Source organism: Rhamphochromis sp. 'chilingali' (genome assembly GCF_963969265.1).
Source record: "Rhamphochromis sp. 'chilingali' genome assembly, chromosome: 18".
Taxonomy (NCBI): domain Eukaryota; kingdom Metazoa; phylum Chordata; class Actinopteri; order Cichliformes; family Cichlidae; genus Rhamphochromis; species Rhamphochromis sp. 'chilingali'.
Genome location: NC_137945.1, coordinates 5,518,551 through 5,536,763, shown reverse-complemented (window position 1 = coordinate 5,536,763; position 18,213 = coordinate 5,518,551). Strand labels below are relative to the sequence as shown.

Here is an 18,213-nt window from a genome sequence, read left to right as displayed (position 1 = left end):
AAATAAATAGAATTTGAATGAAAACAACGGAATTAGAATGAACAGACCAGAATGTGGATCAAAACAATGGAATTAGAAAGAAAAGAACAGAATTTGAATGAAAACAACGGAATTTCAATGAAAAGAATGGAATTAGAATGAAATGAATAGAATTTGAATCAAAACAATGGAATTAGAATGAACAGACCAGAATTTGAATCAAAACAATGGAATTAGAATGCAAAGAACAGAATTTGAATGAAAACAACGGAATTAAAATGAAAATGACGGAATTTGAATTAAAACAACAGAGTTTGAGAACAAACAATTGAATTTGAATGAAAACAATGGAATATGAATGAAAACAACAGAATTTGAATGAAAACAACAGAACTTGATCAAAAACAATGGAATTTGAATGAAAACAATGGAAGTTTAAAACAAACAACAGAATTAGAAAGAAAACAACGGTATTAAAATGAAAACGACGGAATTAAAATGAAAACAACAGAATTTGAGAACAAAAAATGGAATTTGAATGAAAACGACGGAATTTGAATGAAAACGACAGAGTTTGAGAACAAACAATTGAATTTGAATGAAAACAATGGAATATGAATGAAAACAACAGAATTTGAATGAAAACAACAGAACTTGATCAAAAACAATGGAATTTGAATGAAAACAATGGAAGTTTAAAACAAACAACAGAATTAGAAAGAAAACAACGGAATTAAAATGAAAACGACGGAATTTGAATGAAAACAACAGAATTTGAGAACAAAAAATGGAATTTGAATGAAAACGACAGAATTTGAGAACAAACAATGGAATTTGATCAAAAACAACGGAATTTGAATGAAAACAATGGAAGTTTAAAACAAACAACAGAATTAGAATGAAAACAATGGAATTAAAATGAAAACGACGGAATTTGAATGAAAACGACGGAATTTGAATTAAAACAACAGAATTTGAGAACAAACAATGGAATTTGAATGAAAACAATGGGATCTGAATGAAAACGATGGAATTTGAATGAAAAGAACAGAATTTGATCAAAAACAAAAGAATTTGCATGAAAGCAACAGCATTTGAATGAAAACAATGGAATTTCAATGAAATGAACAGAATTAGAATGAACAGACCAGAATTTGAATGAAAACAATGGAATTAGAATGACAAGAATAGAATTTGAATGAAAACAATGGAATTTGAATGAAAACAACAGAATTTGAATGAAAACAACAGAATTTGATCAAAACCAAAGAATTTGTATGAAAACAACAGAATTAGAAAGAAAACAACTGAATTAAAATGAAAACGACGGAATTTGAATGAAAACAACAGAATTTGAGAAGAAACAATGGAATTTGAATGAAAATAATGGAATTTGAATGAAAACGATGGAATTTCAATGAAAAGAAAAGAATTTGATCAAAAACAAAAGAATTTGCATGAAAACAACAGCATTTGAATGAAAAAAACGAAATTTCAATGAAAAGAACGGAATTAGAATGAAATGAATAGAATTTGAAAGAAAACAACGGAATTAGAATGAACAGACCAGAATTTGAATCAAAACACTAGAATTAGAATGAAAAGAACAGAATTTGAATGAAAACAACGGAATTTCAATGAAAAGAATGGAATTAGAAAGAAATGAATAGAATTTCAATGAAAATAACAGAATTAGAATGAAATGAATAGAATTTGAATCAAAACAATGGAATTAGAATGAACAGACCAGAATTTGAATCAAAACAATGGAATTAGAATGAACAGACCAGAATTTGAATCAAAACAATGGAATTAGAATGCAAAGAACAGAATTTGAATGAAAACAACTGAATTAAAATGAAAATGACGGAATTTGAATTAAAACAACAGAGTTTGAGAACAAACAATGGAATTTGAATGAAAACAATGGAATATGAATGAAAACAACAGAATTTGAATGAAAACAACAGAACTTGATCAAAAACAATGGAATTTGAATGAAAACAATGGAAGTTTAAAACAAACAACAGAATTAGAAAGAAAACAACGGAATTAAAATGAAAACGACGGAATTTGAATGAAAACAACAGAATTTGAGAACAAAAAATGGAATTTGAATGAAAACGACAGAATTTGAGAACAAACAATGGAATTTGATCAAAAACAACGGAATTTGAATGAAAACAATGGAAGTTTAAAACAAACAACAGAATTAGAATGAAAACAATGGAATTAAAATGAAAACGACGGAATTTGAATGAAAACGACGGAATTTGAATGAAAATGACGGAATTTGAGAACAAACAATGGAATTTGAATGAAAACAATGGGATTTGAATGAAAACGATGGAATTTGAATGAAAAGAACAGAATTTGATCAAAAACAAAAGAATTTGCATGAAAGCAACAGCATTTGAATGAAAACAATGAAATTTCAATGAAATGAACGGAATTAGAATGAACAGACCAGAATTTGAATCAAAACAATGGAAATAGAATGACAAGAATAGAATTTGAATGAAAACAATGGAATTTGAATGAAAAAAACAGAATTTGAATGAAAACAACAGAATTTGATCAAAACCAAAGAATTTGTATGAAAACAACAGAATTAGAAAGAAAACAACTGAATTAAAATGAAAACGACGGAATTTGAATGAAAACAACAGAATTTTAGAACAAATAATGGAATTTGAATGAAAATAATGGAATTTGATTTAAAACGACAGAATTTGAATGAAAAGAACAGAATTTGATCAAAAACAAAAGAATTTGCATGAAAACAACAGAATTTGAACGAAAACAACGGAATTTGAAAACAGACAACGGAATTTGAATGAAAACAACGGAATTAGAACGTATAGAACAGAGTTTGAATGAAAGCAACAGAATTCTAAAATAAACAATAGAATTTTAATAAAAAAGAGTAGAATTAGAATGAAAACAACAGCATTTGAATGAAAACAACAGCATTTCAATGAAAAGAACGGAATTAGAATGAAATGAATAGAATTTGAATGAAAACAACGGAATTAGAATGAACAGACCAGAATTTGAATCAAAACATTGATTTGGAATGATGAAAAAGATTCACAGGCAGGAGCTGAGGCTTTGTTATTGTGCATGAAAACCTTTGGTGCTGAAGAACTGACTAACAGTATACAGTCAGCTGATGAAGCAATGTGCCTCCTGCCAATGAATGGATTTTCTCTTGTTTCACTAAGACCAAAGGTTGCTGTGTATTGTTGAACTTCTTACCTGTTGCTAAAATATCAGCTTACTAATATACATGGAGGCTACTACTGAACAAATGTCAATGAAAGCACTGACAGTAAGACATATGCAATCTTGATTCCTGGAGGTTATGACCCAGGTCATAATTTTGTGTACTGCATTTACTTCTCCACACCTGGAGCAGTGGTGTTCATTTAGTAAGCAGTTTAATGTAATTTACAGGTGAAGGCTGACCACTGGTTCGAGATTAAATGGGTCTGGCTATAAACTGGGACCTGTCAAGACTGACAAATCCTGCCTGCTTCCTGCTTCCAACATATCTCTGTGCGTGTGTTCTTAACTAATTTTCCTGCATCATTTTGGATTTCCATGATAGGCGAGTTGGTTGTTTTCTTTGTAGAATGTTTTGTTTCTTGACAATTTCTTCCTCTAAAAATAAATAAAATATTCTGTAAAATATTTAATACACCTGTGTGATTTGATGTTTCTGTGTTCATGTCTACAGGAAATAAAGCTTGTTTCCAGCTGACACCCTTACAAATCCATTTATTCTCTGTAGATGTGAACATTAGTTATCGTCACATCAACTCAAACACATGATCACAAACTTCTGTGTCATTTGATTGGATGTCTGTTGTCTTTCTGTCGAATATTGAAGCCTGCCACTGTTCTCTTCTTACAGCCTCACTGAGTTAAGAAGACTGCAGATGTACAAGAAACACTGGATCACTGATTTCACACTGTGTTATACTGGGAAAGCAGCCTGGACTGAGTCCAAGCCTCTACTCACTTGAGAACCTCCAGTGTGTGATGTGGGCTGTCCACAAGCTCAGACAGCTGTTTCACATGTGATTCCTGCAGGTTGTTCAAGGTCAGGTCCAGCTCTCTCAAATGGGTGTTGGACTGAAGAGCTTTGAACAGATAATCACAGCTGGTCTCTGACAACTTGCAGCCCCATAACCTGAATGAAGATAGAAGATGTAAGTTTATGAGGCAAAATCTGTGGTAAAATCATTTAAGGTTTGATAATTTGTTCAGAAGATTTGAAATGTTCAAGTTTAAAAAATGTAAAATCCAAACAGTTTGAGCCAACAGGATGGAGGTTCAGACAAAAGGTACAAGTGAAAAAAAGAGCTCTCAATAATCTGACTGATGACATGCTGTTTGTTCACTGAAGAAAAAAGAAAAAAATAGGGTCTTGGAGAGTGGGGGTATGAAATTCTGACAAAAATCCTAATTTTTAGATCAAAATTGTGAAAAAAGTATTTACATTGCTTCAGTTTTAAAGATTTAGTTTGAAAGAAATGTATATATTTGAGGACACTTTTATACCAGACACATTTTAAAAGCTGGCAATTTTTTTATGTGTTATTTTTTTGATGTAACCTGCCAATAAACTCTGATATAATGCATCAAATGGCAACATTTATAGTAATATTGTATATTATCCCTTGTTATTTAAATCAATTAATAATACTTTTTTTAAACTCAAATCTCCCTGAACCCCACCTAAACTTTGTCTTTGTCTTTCAACACACAAGCAGCAGCATGACCAGAAATGAGAGAAAAACAAGTCTGATTGAAAAACCTTTTGCAGCAACGGACTCTTTGGCCACTATTGACAGACCTGTATAGCTAGCATTACCCAGCATGCCATTCAGCAGTACAATTTGTAATTGTGCAATGATTCCTGCCACAAACTGTTTCTGTTCCACAGATTCCTGTGTGTCATGACCTTTGTACCATGAAAACGAGTTAACTGTAAATGATTAATCAATGTGTTGTATACCAAGAGTTGATAGCAATAATGTTAATTGTTGTGAATTTTAGCACTACGGTTAGCATTTACAGGATATTGTTTTATAGTGATATTATACAAAGGACCCTGTTTCTGCAATGTCCTTTGTTTTAAAACTTCATCTCCTCTTCTTGTAACCCCACGGGCATTTCCTTTGGCCTGCTGGCCTGGAAAATCCAACAGTTCATCTATATGTAAACAAGGCACTTAAACTGGGATAGTGCATTCCTCAGTGTACCTCAAGCTTGCAGCCTGCTAAAGAACACACACAATTGATTATGTGCCTCTGGGTATATATGGTTAAACATTTCCTAGATGCAAATAACTACATGCAGTATTCTACCATGTGCAAACTTATATCACTAAAGGATTCTAAATGTCTAGTGTTTAATGGACCTGTATGATAATATTAGACTGAATATTCTGTAACTTAACAAAGCTCTTTATGCTAACTGTTATTTTCTCTTGCCTTGTTAACTCAAGATTTATGGTGTATACTAAGGTTGGAGGAAAAACACCAACAAATCACTCTTTACCTTGCAGAAAATGTTTATGTGAAGACCATCTGGTTTTTGTGTCAGAACTCAGGATGTAGGAGATCTCGGTAAAGATTTATTGTTTTTGTGAGTGTTTTTTTTATTGCCCTTGCTGAACAAAGGAATTTAACTGTCAGGACGCCACCCCACCCAGTGGGCAGGGTCTGAACTGAAACTTGTCTGCCTATAAAACTGTTGCACAGAGAATAAACCTTTGAGTCAGTTTGGAATGACACCTAGAACAGTCTCCGCGTCTTCTTGTTTTTCCAAACTGCTCCCGGTACTCCAGCTGGTACCGTGATTAACCATTGATCATGCATGAGAATATTTTAATTTTGTTTATGTTAAAGGATGAACTCTGCTTATCGCTGCCCATGTCTCGAAGGAAACCCGATCCACGGACGGAGATTTCTTTCATTAATCAGGGTGGAGCCCAGATGAGGGCTGTTTGTCTTAAGATGAGTAACACAGTTTTAATGTTTGAAATGTGAACCATTGTTCTGCCACAGTTAAAGTGTTAATTAGGTTAATGTCAGTATGTATGTGTAGGTTAATGCCAGCTTTCACATCATATATATGTAAGTACAACTAAAACATGGTGTCTGACCTGAGAGTCTCCAGTCTGCAATCTGAAGTCTTCAGATAAACACACAGCTGCTCCACTCCTGAATCCTGAAGGTTGTTCGTGCTCAGGTCCAGATGTTTCAAATGGGAGGGGTTGCACTGAAGGGCTGGAAGCAGATGATCACAGCTGATCTCTGACAAACTGCAGCGCTGCAATCTGCATAAGGAATTTTTAAAAAGTGTTTATTACTAAGAGTCTGTGCTTGAAAGCATCCAGTGTCATAATATGTCAGGAGCTGAAGAAGGTCAGCACTGAGCTAGGATAGTCCTGGTGAGCAGTTGGCACTAGCTCTCCTGGGGGTTTTTTGCTTTGCTTTTTCTAGATGTCATGCAGGTCTACCTCTGAAACTGCTGGTCAGTCATTCCTCACTGGTGAAAACATTCTTAGATCACTGTAACTGTGTGTGGCAAATACCTTCATTAAAATAACTAAATATGTAGCAATGTATTAAATTAGGCACTGATCACAAACTCCAACACTGAAATGAAAGCACTACAAACCCCAGTGAAGGTGTAAAGTACAATTTTAGCTCTGCAGTGGCTCTTTGTGCTTTCTGACACAAATAACTCGTCATCTTTGCTTCATCTAGTTTACTGTCACTGTTCAGCAGTGTCAGTTTGTAAATGTGCCAAAATTCCTGGTACAAACTATGTTCCCAAGATGTTTGTTAATCGACACTATACTATACTTAGACTATAAATACTATACTATCCGGGATTAGGATCTAAGCACAGTTAAAATTTGGTGTCTAACCTCAGAGTCTCCAATAGACAGTGGGGATTCTTCAGAAAACCACAAAGATGCCTCACTCCTGAATTCTCCAAGTTGTTGTAGCTCAGGTTTAGATATTTATTCCAACCTGAATAAAGAATGAAAAATGCAGATATCAGTCATCAGTGAGGTTCTCTTCAAGATTAACGCCCAGAAGTTTTATCATGGATTCTAAAATCATTATTACATCATTCTAAAAGCATTATTATATCAGTCTTCAAAGTACAAAACTGTTAAAGAATGGTGGACACTAAATAAATATTGAAACAGCTGGATCTGACCACGTGACTTTATCTGTCTGCTGAGCAGAAGTCAAAGTACCAACATGACAGAGTTATCTGAATGTGTTTCCTTTATTCTTAAAATAGAAAGAGTGGTCAGTTGATCTTTTTTCATTAGTATTTTTTACATGAACACTATTACGGTTTCAGTCCTAATCTCTACACTAGACTGAAGCTCTAAACCTGAAGTGAACTGAAGTGACATTACCTGAGCTCAACGTCTGAGTTCATGAGAGCCTGAAATGGTCTGCTGAAGAATGTGACTGACAACTCTTTATAAAATGTTCTTTACACTCAAACTGGTCAGTAGTTTTTCTTTAAAGATTTAGTGCTGAAAATATTCTCTATCTACAGAACAGATGATTTAGAACTATACTCTTAGACTCTAGGCAGGCACTACTTCACAAACCATGGTAGTCTGTCTGCCTGGTTAGTGAGGTTATATTGGGCTGGTAAAGGCAGCTTTCAGTCTGCTGTCAATGCAGATATTCTGTTTTTTTATGACTTCTTGTGTTGTTATGTTGCTTTACAACAACATAAGCGATATTTGGTGCTGTAATACTCAAAATGAGTTAAAACAGGATCATTTTTAGAGGAACAGAAACTTTAAAAAAAAAACTCTCAGCTTCCCTCTTCTTATAGTCTTTTTAAGAAGCCTCTCTCTTCTCCAGCTGTTTTTAAAAAATCCTCACATACATTCAGAATCCTGCTTTGCTGTTATGTTCCGGACTGTGTCAGGCTGCTGTTTTCTTTAACACATACATCACCAAAGCAGCTGTGTGGGTTGTCAAAATCTCTGTAGCCTGTTTTTATCTGCTATTTATCAGAGTGACTGACACCCCACACAGACCCTAACGCCTCATCACCAATCACCTCATCTTCTCTGACTGACTGAGTTTGACCTGTGGAGGCTGAACAACTGTAAAAATATCTCTCTACCATAACCTGACTTCTGTCAGCTTTTAACTTAACTTTGCTCAAGTCTGTCACGTCTGTTTGGAGCCAAAAGTAAAAATTATCGTTCAGCCATTTGGAAAAGCAAACATTTCTGAAATCAATAACACTTCTATATATTTTTGTTCATACAAATTGTGAACCTTTATTAACCAAGAGTGTAAAACTTAGATCTTTGATTAAACAACAACAGCTCCAGTCAGCAAACTCACCTCAGAGTCTCTAGTCGACAGTCTGGACTAGACAGTCCAGCAGACAAAATATTTAGTCCTGAATCCTGCAACTTGTTTCCAGTCATGTCCAACTCCACCAGATTGGAGTTGTCGGATTTGAGAGCTGAGGCCACAACTTCACAGTGAGTCTCTGAGAGATGACAAGCTTTTAGTCTGTGACAAGAGAAAACATCAAATATGTTATTATAAAAGCAGGAATTTTGCATTGTAAACACAGACTTAGTGAATAGGAAGACAAAACAAAGGGATTTCATATGTAATATACAGATGAAAACAAAATTGTGTTACATTTAAACCATGATCATGTCCACATTTTGTCAGTGAAATCTGATCCTCGTCAATGGTAAATGGATTCATTCTTATATAGGACCTTGCTAATCTACTTGAGTAAAAGTTTTTCTACTCAAAGTGTTTTATAGAACCTGCCTCATTCACCTTTTCTATAACAATGTTTTAGATTATAAACTAAAGAAGAGAAACATTTGGACTGTTTCCTGTTTTTAATTTGGCTCCAGAAGATTTTGAATAAAGTCAGTTTAATGGAAAGATTCACCTGTAAATGGTAAATGGCCTGTATTTGTATAGCGCTTTACACATCCAGTCATCCACCCATTCACACACACACATTCACACACTGGTGATGGCAAGCTACATTGTAGCCACAGCCACCCTGGGAACTACTGATCTAATCTGATTAATTGTGTTAATGATCACAACAGGACTCACAGAGCCTTTCTGCAGTTGCTCACAGCTGGGATCAGTCTGTGTCGTCCTTCATCTGATGTGTTGAACTTCTGCAGGTCCAACTCATCCAGAACCTCCTCCGACATCTGCAGCATGTAGGCCAGAGCTGAGCAGTGGATCTCACAGAGTTTTGTCTCTGATTTCACGAATTCTTGGATCTCCTGAAACACTGAGCTGTCATTCATCTCAATCAGACAATGAAAGATATTGATGCTTCTGTCAGGAGAAATTTGAGAACGTCTCATCTCTTTTAGGTTGTTGATGATTTTCTGGATAACTTCTGGGTTGTTCTCTGTCTGACTCAGTAGACCTACTAAGAGTCTTTGGTTGGACTCTAGTGTGAGGCCATGCAGGAAGCGAACAAACAAGTTCAGAGTGCCATTTTTACATTGGAGGGACTTTTCCATGACTTTGCTCAGAAAAATGTCCAGAGATGTCTCGTTATATTCTTCCCCCAGGACTTCTTTTAGTACCTCTGTTTTCCTGTTGGTGTAACAGTGAAACGTGTAAACAGCAGCCAGAAACTCCTGAATGCTCAGATGAACAAAGGAGTAGACTGGTTTTTGGAAAATCCCACACTGTCTTTTAAAGATTTCAGTAAAAACCCCTGAATTAACTGAGGCCTCTGTGACATCCAGACCACACTTTTCCAGGTCTTCTTGGTAGAATATGATGTTTCTTTTTTTCAGATTTTCAAACGCCAGCTTCCCCAGCTTCAGAAGAACTTCCCTGTCAGCATCCGTCAGCTCCTGTGGACTCGTTTCATGTTCTTTTTGGCACTTGTGTTTATTTCTTTTTGTCTGAACCAGTAGGAAGTACGAGTACATGTCAGTCAGGGTCTTTGGTAGCTCTCTTCTTTGGTCTGTATTCAATATGTACTCAAGGATTGTGGCAGTGATCCAGCAGAAGACTGGGATTTTACACATGACATTGAGGTTTTTGGATTTCTTAATGTGGGAGATAACTCTGGACAGCTCTTTCTCACTAAACCTCATCCTGAAGTACTCCTCCTTCTGAGCATCAGTGTAGCCTTGCACTTCTGTTACCCTGTCAACACATTTAGGAGGTATCTGATTGGCTGCTGCAGGTCGGGTAGTTATCCAGATGAGAGCCGAGGGAAGCAGATTCCCTTCTATGAGGTTTGTTACTAACTCATTGACTGATGATGTCTGAGTAATGTCAGAAACAATCTTCCGGTTAGTGAACTCCAGTGAAAGTCGACTTTCATCCAGGCCATCAAAGATGAACAAAAGTTTACAAAGAGTCAGTTTCTCTGTGGTGACTTTCTGTAATGTTGGATAGAAAACATGGAGCAGCTCCAGAAGACTGTACCGCTCATCTTTAACGAGATTCAACTCCCTGAATGAAAGCAGAATCACTATGTTGATGTCTTGGTTTTCCAAGCCCTCTGACCAGTCTACAATAAATTTCTGCACTGAGAAGGTTTTTCCAATGCCAGCAATTCCATTCATCAGAACCACTCTGATGGGTCTCTTCAGGTGAGGTAAAACTTCAAAGAGTTTGTGACACTTGATTGTTGGGGCATGGACGGTATCTGTTTGTGAAGTTGTCTCCAGCTGCCTCACTTCATGTTGAGTATGAACCTCTTCACTCTGTTTGTCTGTGATGTAAAGCTCAGTGTAGATCCTGTTGAGGAGGGTTCCACTTGTTGATTCACCAAATCCTTCAGTCACACGTTCATATTGTCTCTTTAGATGTATTTTATGTTCATTTAAAATCTCCTGCAGACCAACATCTGCTGTTAAAAAAGAGCAAATATAACAAAAAAGAAAACAGTTATACTTTTATTACATCTAACCATAACATTATTTAAATGGTTTGCAATAAGATTTTTTGAGATTTTTTGATTTTTTTTAGACATTTTTAAGAACACATTAGATAAGTTTTTTTTTCTCTCAGACCCTCGAGATGTGTTCCTGTGTTTATGTGGAGAACAATTTAATAAGAAATAACAACGTCTGCTAGTCAGCTTACAACAACACAGCATTTCCATTTGACAGTAAAAGCTTCCATGTGTGAAAACCTTTATTGTGAAGGAGCAGAAACAGTCTGATTTTCATCAGTAGTAATTAGCAAAGTTTTTACACCATATGACAAATTTTGAAATAGTCTGTGTGTTATAGCTAATGATGATAATTACTGCTGATTATTATGATTACTACTCTGGCTGCAGCTTGATGTCAGCTGTGCAGTGACCTGTTCCCAAAAGCATGTTTAACTAAACGAGTCCAACAATAAACTCTGAGGTCAATGAACCAACTCTGATCAGCTGTTTTGTCAGAGAAATTATTAAGTTATTCTATTTGTTATTATTCTAATGTTGGCCTGCTAAATTAATCCCAGTAATGTATATGTTTCATGTTTTAACATGTTAAATGACAACAAAATGTTCAGAGCATGCTCACTATGAATTTCATGGATAATGAAAAAAGCTATCGTCACCGGAGCTCTGATGCCATAGTTGTATTCAAACTGGGATCACAATTGTAATGTATAGTAAATGATTGAATGCAGCAATTATAAATCTAACTTTTGCCTTGTTGGTCACAAAATTACAGAGATGCAGTCTATAGATCTTGTCTCTGCCTTTACATTGATGGCAGGTTGATATAAAAAGTGGTTTTGTTAAATATAAAACATATTTAAAATCTAACTGGGATTCTACTGTTCGTATGTGTTTGTAAAGACATAAACTCGTTCAAATTTGTGTTTTGATGTAAGCTTTAATATTGACTGTCTGAATGAGGAAATGTGGAACAGAAAACCAGAGCTTCCTTCTTCAAGCAGGAACAAACTTAAAGTTTTACTAAACCTGCTTTCTAGAACATGCTCAGCTTTTCTTGGCAGAAGTGTGTTTTGTCTTTATTTTTGTTTTGTTTTTGTTTTGTTTGTTTTTTCTGTTTTTGTTCAGCAAGTGAATCTGCTGAGCAATTCGTGTGAAAATTAGGGAAGCGTAATTACAGAAAAACCTACTGTGGGCTGTTGGTCAAAGTCTGTGGCTCTTGTTTAGGATGATTTATGATGTTTGTCTCTGATACACAATGTTCTTTTGTCTCCATTTTATTATTTCACATGTCTGAGCTCACTGTGAACCTTTATCAGATCATCTTTTCTATTAACTGTAATGTTTGGCCTGCAAAGTGTCTTATTCTTGTTACTTTGTTGGCAGTTGCCAAACAATGAAATTGTGCATTACCACCAACAACTGTTATGCAATGTGGACTGAAATGTCGCTGATAAAAAATATTGCAAATGTTTATGGGAAATGAAGTCCTTATCTAAGCACTTTCATCAAGTCATATGACAGCTGACAGAGAAAGCAGAATAGAACCTCTCTGTTGAGAAAAACTCAGTAAAACTCAGATTTATTATTGTACATATGAAGAGAGAACTGGTGGTTATGGTTAGTTATACTTTCAGATAATCCTTATATAATGTGGCTAATTCATCCAAAAATTAAGCACTTCAGTTTAGGAGAGGGGATTAGAGATGTGCCGTACTCAGAATACAGCTATCCACCATCAATGAATTTTGTAGTGCTTTCTTTCTAAAGATAGACACAAGTATTCCAGTGTGTGCCAAACTGTTACACAAATTGTAATCCTGCATTTTTTTTTATTAGGGCAGTCTGTATCTGTAAAACTGATGGTCAAAGAACATCACACTCTGTCAAAACTTTTAATTTTTCAGTATGTAAGTGGGCAGCTTGGTGCTATTCACTGCACGTGCTTTCACTCCTTGGATTGTTAGAAGTCAGTCAGTGACGGGGGTGGGGCAGGATCCTGGTGTTGTGCAAACCACAAACTGGGAAAGTGGGAGTTGGATGACATTTTATTCTGGTGTCCTGTTTATTTTAAATATCTAATCCCTGAGCAATGTAGGATTAATTCACGCCTTATAATATAGTAATACTATCTAAACATGTTAAAAAATCAGCCAATATTACCTTTTTATTATGATATATTATTATAATATTTGGTAGTAGAATACTGGTTTAACTCTTTTTCTGCAGCTCCAGTTTGTTTTTAATTATTTTCAATCAACTTGCCAATAAAAGCCTGTGTGTCTTTATTACACAATAACACTTATTAAAGATCGACAGTTCCACCTGGAAAACTCAGTTCACTTCCCTCGGCCCCTCCCCTATGCCATATTAAGTACCGAGGATGTATTACATAACTCTGACTGTAACAGTTTTTCTCAGAAATGAGTCCATGAATAAGCGGATGCTTAATCCTACTTTATAGACAGCTGCTCTTACTGGATATCTGCAGTTGTGCTTCAGTCCTGGATTTTTCTGGTCCATGGCTGGTAGACACTGGATCCTCTGAGATCGCCTTCCTCTCTCTGTGAACACATTTTTTAATTGTTAAAGTCAATTGTTGTTTATCAGTTTAAAAAATGGATCAAAATTTGACAACACTGTGCAGACGGTGTGATGGCCAAAAGAGGAACGAGAAAAGGGAAATACTTTTTAAGATGAAGAAAACTAGAGCTTGAATCATCAATGTGATGTTTGCTTTTGATTTCATCAACAGTAATAAAGTGCTTTCCCTGTCAGCCTGTCTTACTTAACACTGATCTGTGTCCAGTTTTCAACAACTACAACCTCAGCCAGGTGTAGTGATTGTGAGTGCAAGAAAATAATTATTATAATAGAATGTGTTAAATTTTCTTAGATGAGAGGGTCCAGCAGATCAGAGGAATAGGGAAGGATTTGTCTGTGTGTTTTAGTTTGGCTTAGTTGTAGACCTGAGAGTGTGTAATTGTGTAGAGGGAAAGGAATTTATGGACACTGGGGGTCTGCTGTCATAAAAGGAGACAGGAAGCTACAGTTGGGGATAGCTGATGCTTGTGCCTTTAATAAAAGCTCATAATTGTCATAACTTAGAAGTAGGTTTGCAGGAGACTCTCCACATGCTTATCTGTAAAAGTAAGACAACAAGAGGCCAATGGCCCAGTGGATGCAGAGTGGGGATCTCAGTGCTTGTAATCTGTTAACTTTTTTTGTAGAGGAATTTGGTTTAGCTTCCATGAGGGGAGATTACTTTTATGACCGGCAGGAAGTCACATACACAGACACACAGACACACACATACACACACACACACACAGTGTTTTAACTGTTACACTCACATACCCACACGCACACTCACTCACGTGCACTCACATAAATACACAGGTAATCACGTGCTCGCACGTACACACACAAACACAGAGTTTGCATCGTCTTTCACTAGCGTAAAGAGCAGTAGGGAAGACGATATACTTCAACTAACAGCTGAATTTCATTTGATTGAGCTGACTGTGAATATTTTATATGTTTGGAAACAAAGTTGTGGGGAGTTGCTTCGTTGTATACTAGCAGCATTAGTCCTCTTAATGCTTCCTTTGTCTTTCACTCAGTATTTTGTATGTGAGGATCATTTATTTTACTCACACTTGTTTATGTAGTGATGTTGCTGACATAAACATTTACATTTAACATAAAATATATTATAATCTTGTGCTAAAACCGTTTTAATTTGAAAATAAAAATGACCTCAGTAAGAACTGGACTAATAGGGTGTACTGTTCACATAAAGGTCAAATTTAAATGGACTCGTGGTTACACACTGAGGGAGGATGAGAAAATCTTAGTAGAAACTGAGTCTTACGTTGTGTCTGAGGGTCCAGGTTCATCCCTGAAGTTTAAAGGATCAACTTTGGAGCTGTCACTTCTCATAGAAGGACAGCTGGATCCTGCAGACTCTGCTCCACTCTTTTCTTCCTCAACACAAATGTTCATCTTGTGAACTTCTGAAAGTGAGTCTGAGAGGTAAACCAGAAACAGTGAGTTCACATTAGCAGAGGTTATTAAGTTACGGTCAGATTTCTCCACTGAGCCAATTTCAGAATTGTCATGTAAACTAAAACCAGATCGTCATGATACACAGGGAATAGAGAGAAACTTAATTCATCTGGTAAATCTGAAGACAGTTTTCAGGAGCAGGCACTAGTTTGTGGATGCTGCTATGTTAACCTGCCGTGTTGAATACATTGGCTGAGATGGGCAGTATCATTACTTCAATCACATTTTATGAATGTACCTAGAGACCGGCCATGCAGGTACTATGCCAAAGTCAGAGAAGAAGAAACCTGTAGGTGTTCAGACCATAGAGGAAAACCTTCAGACTCAAGATATGAATCATACCGATGTTGTATCATCTGAGAACGGGCTCCCTTTACCAAAGACAAGAAAACATGGGACAAAAAAGAGACGACTGACAGTATACTGATATACTGACCAACAAATTGTCATCCTCTTCCTCCTCACCTCAATCTTTATCTTCTGAAGTGAAGTCGGGGCTCTAATACACAAAAATGTGCATAAACATGTATGTTTATGGTGTTGCAAATACTACAACCCGGACAACAACCCAGCTGAAAAATAACAGCTGGTTAAGCGAACATTATGCCAGCAATGTTTAGTCTGAGTGTCCTAAAAATCATTTTTTCACTCTCATCAACTTCTTTGTCCAATTTCACATCGCATGACAGTTTTTTGCTAATTGAAAAACAAGGTTAAGACATTTAATTTGAATTGGTTAAAAAGCAGAAGGATAAACCAGACTTAGCAAAGAACCACTTTTTTAAAGTGTATCTGGGGGACTTTGTTACTGGCAGCCTGCCACACTATCACAAAAACTTAAATTATTCCAATTTTATTAACTGAACCTAAATCTTAAACCTGAATTTTGCATATCTTAACATAGTGTCCAGTGTACCCTTGAAAAGAAACGTGGAAACTGCACAAATGGAGGACAAAAAAAGGAAACTACAGAAGATGAAGAGTATCTGAAAGTGATGCTGTAGCAAATCCCTGTCACCACAAGGTCCCAACACAAACAGTCAGACAGGATCAGATCTTTTGTTTTCACTCTTTTTTCAAATTGAGTCTGATCTAGGGTCACGGACCAGCCACTGCAGGCTTCATGATGCCATGGACTGACCTTTCCAGAGCCCAGACCTCAACATTACTGAAGCAGAGTGAGATCACTTTGATGGACAAGGGAGAAAAGGGAAGACAAACTGAAAAGAAGAGCTTGGAAGTTGAAAACTATTCCAGGCAATAATTTAAAGAAATTACTAGAAAGCTCGTGCGAGTTCACAGTATGTTGAAGGATAAAAGTGGCCGTGACAGTAGTTCTAAGGAGCTGTTTGTTTAACAGTCTTTTGTTTGTAGGTCCAAACATATCAACAGGCCTGAAATTAAAATCTTACTGTTAAAGAACATTTGCATGGTCTGTGTCACTTGTCAAGCATGATTATTGTTTTAATGATCTAGTGGAGAAAACCAGTTCGACCACAATCCTAAATGTTCTTCCTATGTGTGGAAAAGAATCAACAATTTGTCTTACAGTCAGCACACTGTGTATATAGTTTATACCTGTTGAACCATTTCCACACAGCACAGAGCATAAAGCAGATAACACACACTCGCTCAGTTTGTGCACCCGCTTTGGATGTTATTAGTCCATACAGTGAGCGTTATTTAGCAGAGCTCAGCCATGCAGATATGGGCCATAGGGGCCCATATCTGCCAGTTTTCCCTTCCCATTTACAACAGATCAGACGGCCTCTCTCTCTCTCTCTCTCTCTCTCTCTCTCTCTCTCTGTCTCTGTACGCACTTTTATTGAATCTTATTTTTAAGAGCCCACAAAGAGCTAAACTGACTGCAAAGCATTTAAACATAGTCTGAACATTAGTGCAGTTCACTTTTTATGTTTTTTAATTATTGTAATTTAGGTCTTATTTAGAGACGGGATGTTAGCAAATGTTGTCATAATAATGGGAAGTAAAGAAGTACAAATACTTACTGTATTTTAGTAGAGTTGTCATGAATTACTGGCTGTGGACCCAAATGAAGGCTGATGAGATGTGCTGACAACATAAAGTGAAAGTGCACCTTTACTGAGTGGGTAGATAGTCCAACAAGCAAAATTAAAAACACATTTGGGAGAAAAATCAATACTAGTACCACTAATTACTAGTAGTAGTAGCAGTACTCCTATACTACTATTAATAATAGTAACAATAGTCAGGATCCTACTGTGGTTGCTTACCTGCGTCAGTTTATCCTTTCTCTTTCTCTCTCTGTGGGGGTGTGTTTGCTGTGAGTGAACATTAAACTACGCCTGTATCCTCTTCTGACGTCCAACAACACAAAAACAAATATTTCCTCAGGCACTCCCTTTAGCAAGAGACTTATACTTTTTTCAGAATCTACTTAATAATATATAAAATGCATTTTACAGTCACTATTTTTCTATCATATCCTTCATTAATTTATTTAAAAAATGAATTCAGCTTTTTTTTTTTTTTGCCTGCCCATTTGGTTCTTTTGCCATCAGAATTATTGTCTAAAGGCGAAGAAAGATGCCCAACGGATTTACTTTATCAAATGGACCATCCCAGCCTTGCCGTAATGGTCCATTTGATTAACCTTTTATTGTTTTTTTTTTTTATTTTCACTTGCTAAATACGGGACAGACTTGACTGGGGGAAAGAAAGGGGAGAAAGAAAGAGGGAAAGAAAAACAGTGGGAAAGAGGGACGGGGATAAAGGGCAAAAAAACAAAAACCAACTAAATAAGCAGACAAAAATACATCTTTTAATCACCTGGATCACCTGTTGAGAAAGAAAAAAGAGAAAACAACCAGAAGAAGAAAAAAAGAGGACCATAATAAACAACATCACGATGATCTATGGGAATATAACAGTAAATACTAAATTTTAAACATTATTGTGCAGCACATAAGATCAACAGAACACAGTGTGCTTTGAGGTAGGAGCCAAAAAGGGTGTAGTTTGTGTGTGTGAGCACCCGTGTGTACACCTGTGAGCATGGATGCAAGGTTCCTTCATGTAATGATCTGCTAGAGGGTGTGGGGGGGCCACAGCCCCGTCCTCCAGGGCATGAAGCAGGTATGAAGGAGATCAAGACTCCAGACATCCAGAGGCCCCCAGAACACAAGAGACCAAGGAAGACCCACA

General features: G+C 36.3%; 1 pseudogene across 1 annotated transcript; it reads right to left on the bottom strand.

Moving 5' to 3' along the window:
• Nucleotides 1-3,514: 3,514 nt before the first annotated feature.
• On the bottom strand, nt 3,515-17,298 carry LOC308385698 (NACHT, LRR and PYD domains-containing protein 12-like; annotated as a pseudogene). The gene is made up of 9 exons (XR_013974717.1): nt 17,283-17,298; nt 17,037-17,100; nt 14,834-14,987; nt 13,438-13,523; nt 9,138-10,914; nt 8,322-8,564; nt 6,926-7,031; nt 6,155-6,328; nt 3,515-4,174 (listed from the first exon to the last, which is right to left on the bottom strand). The product of XR_013974717.1 is annotated as an NACHT, LRR and PYD domains-containing protein 12-like (transcript).
• Between the last annotated feature and the right edge of the window lie 915 nt (nt 17,299-18,213).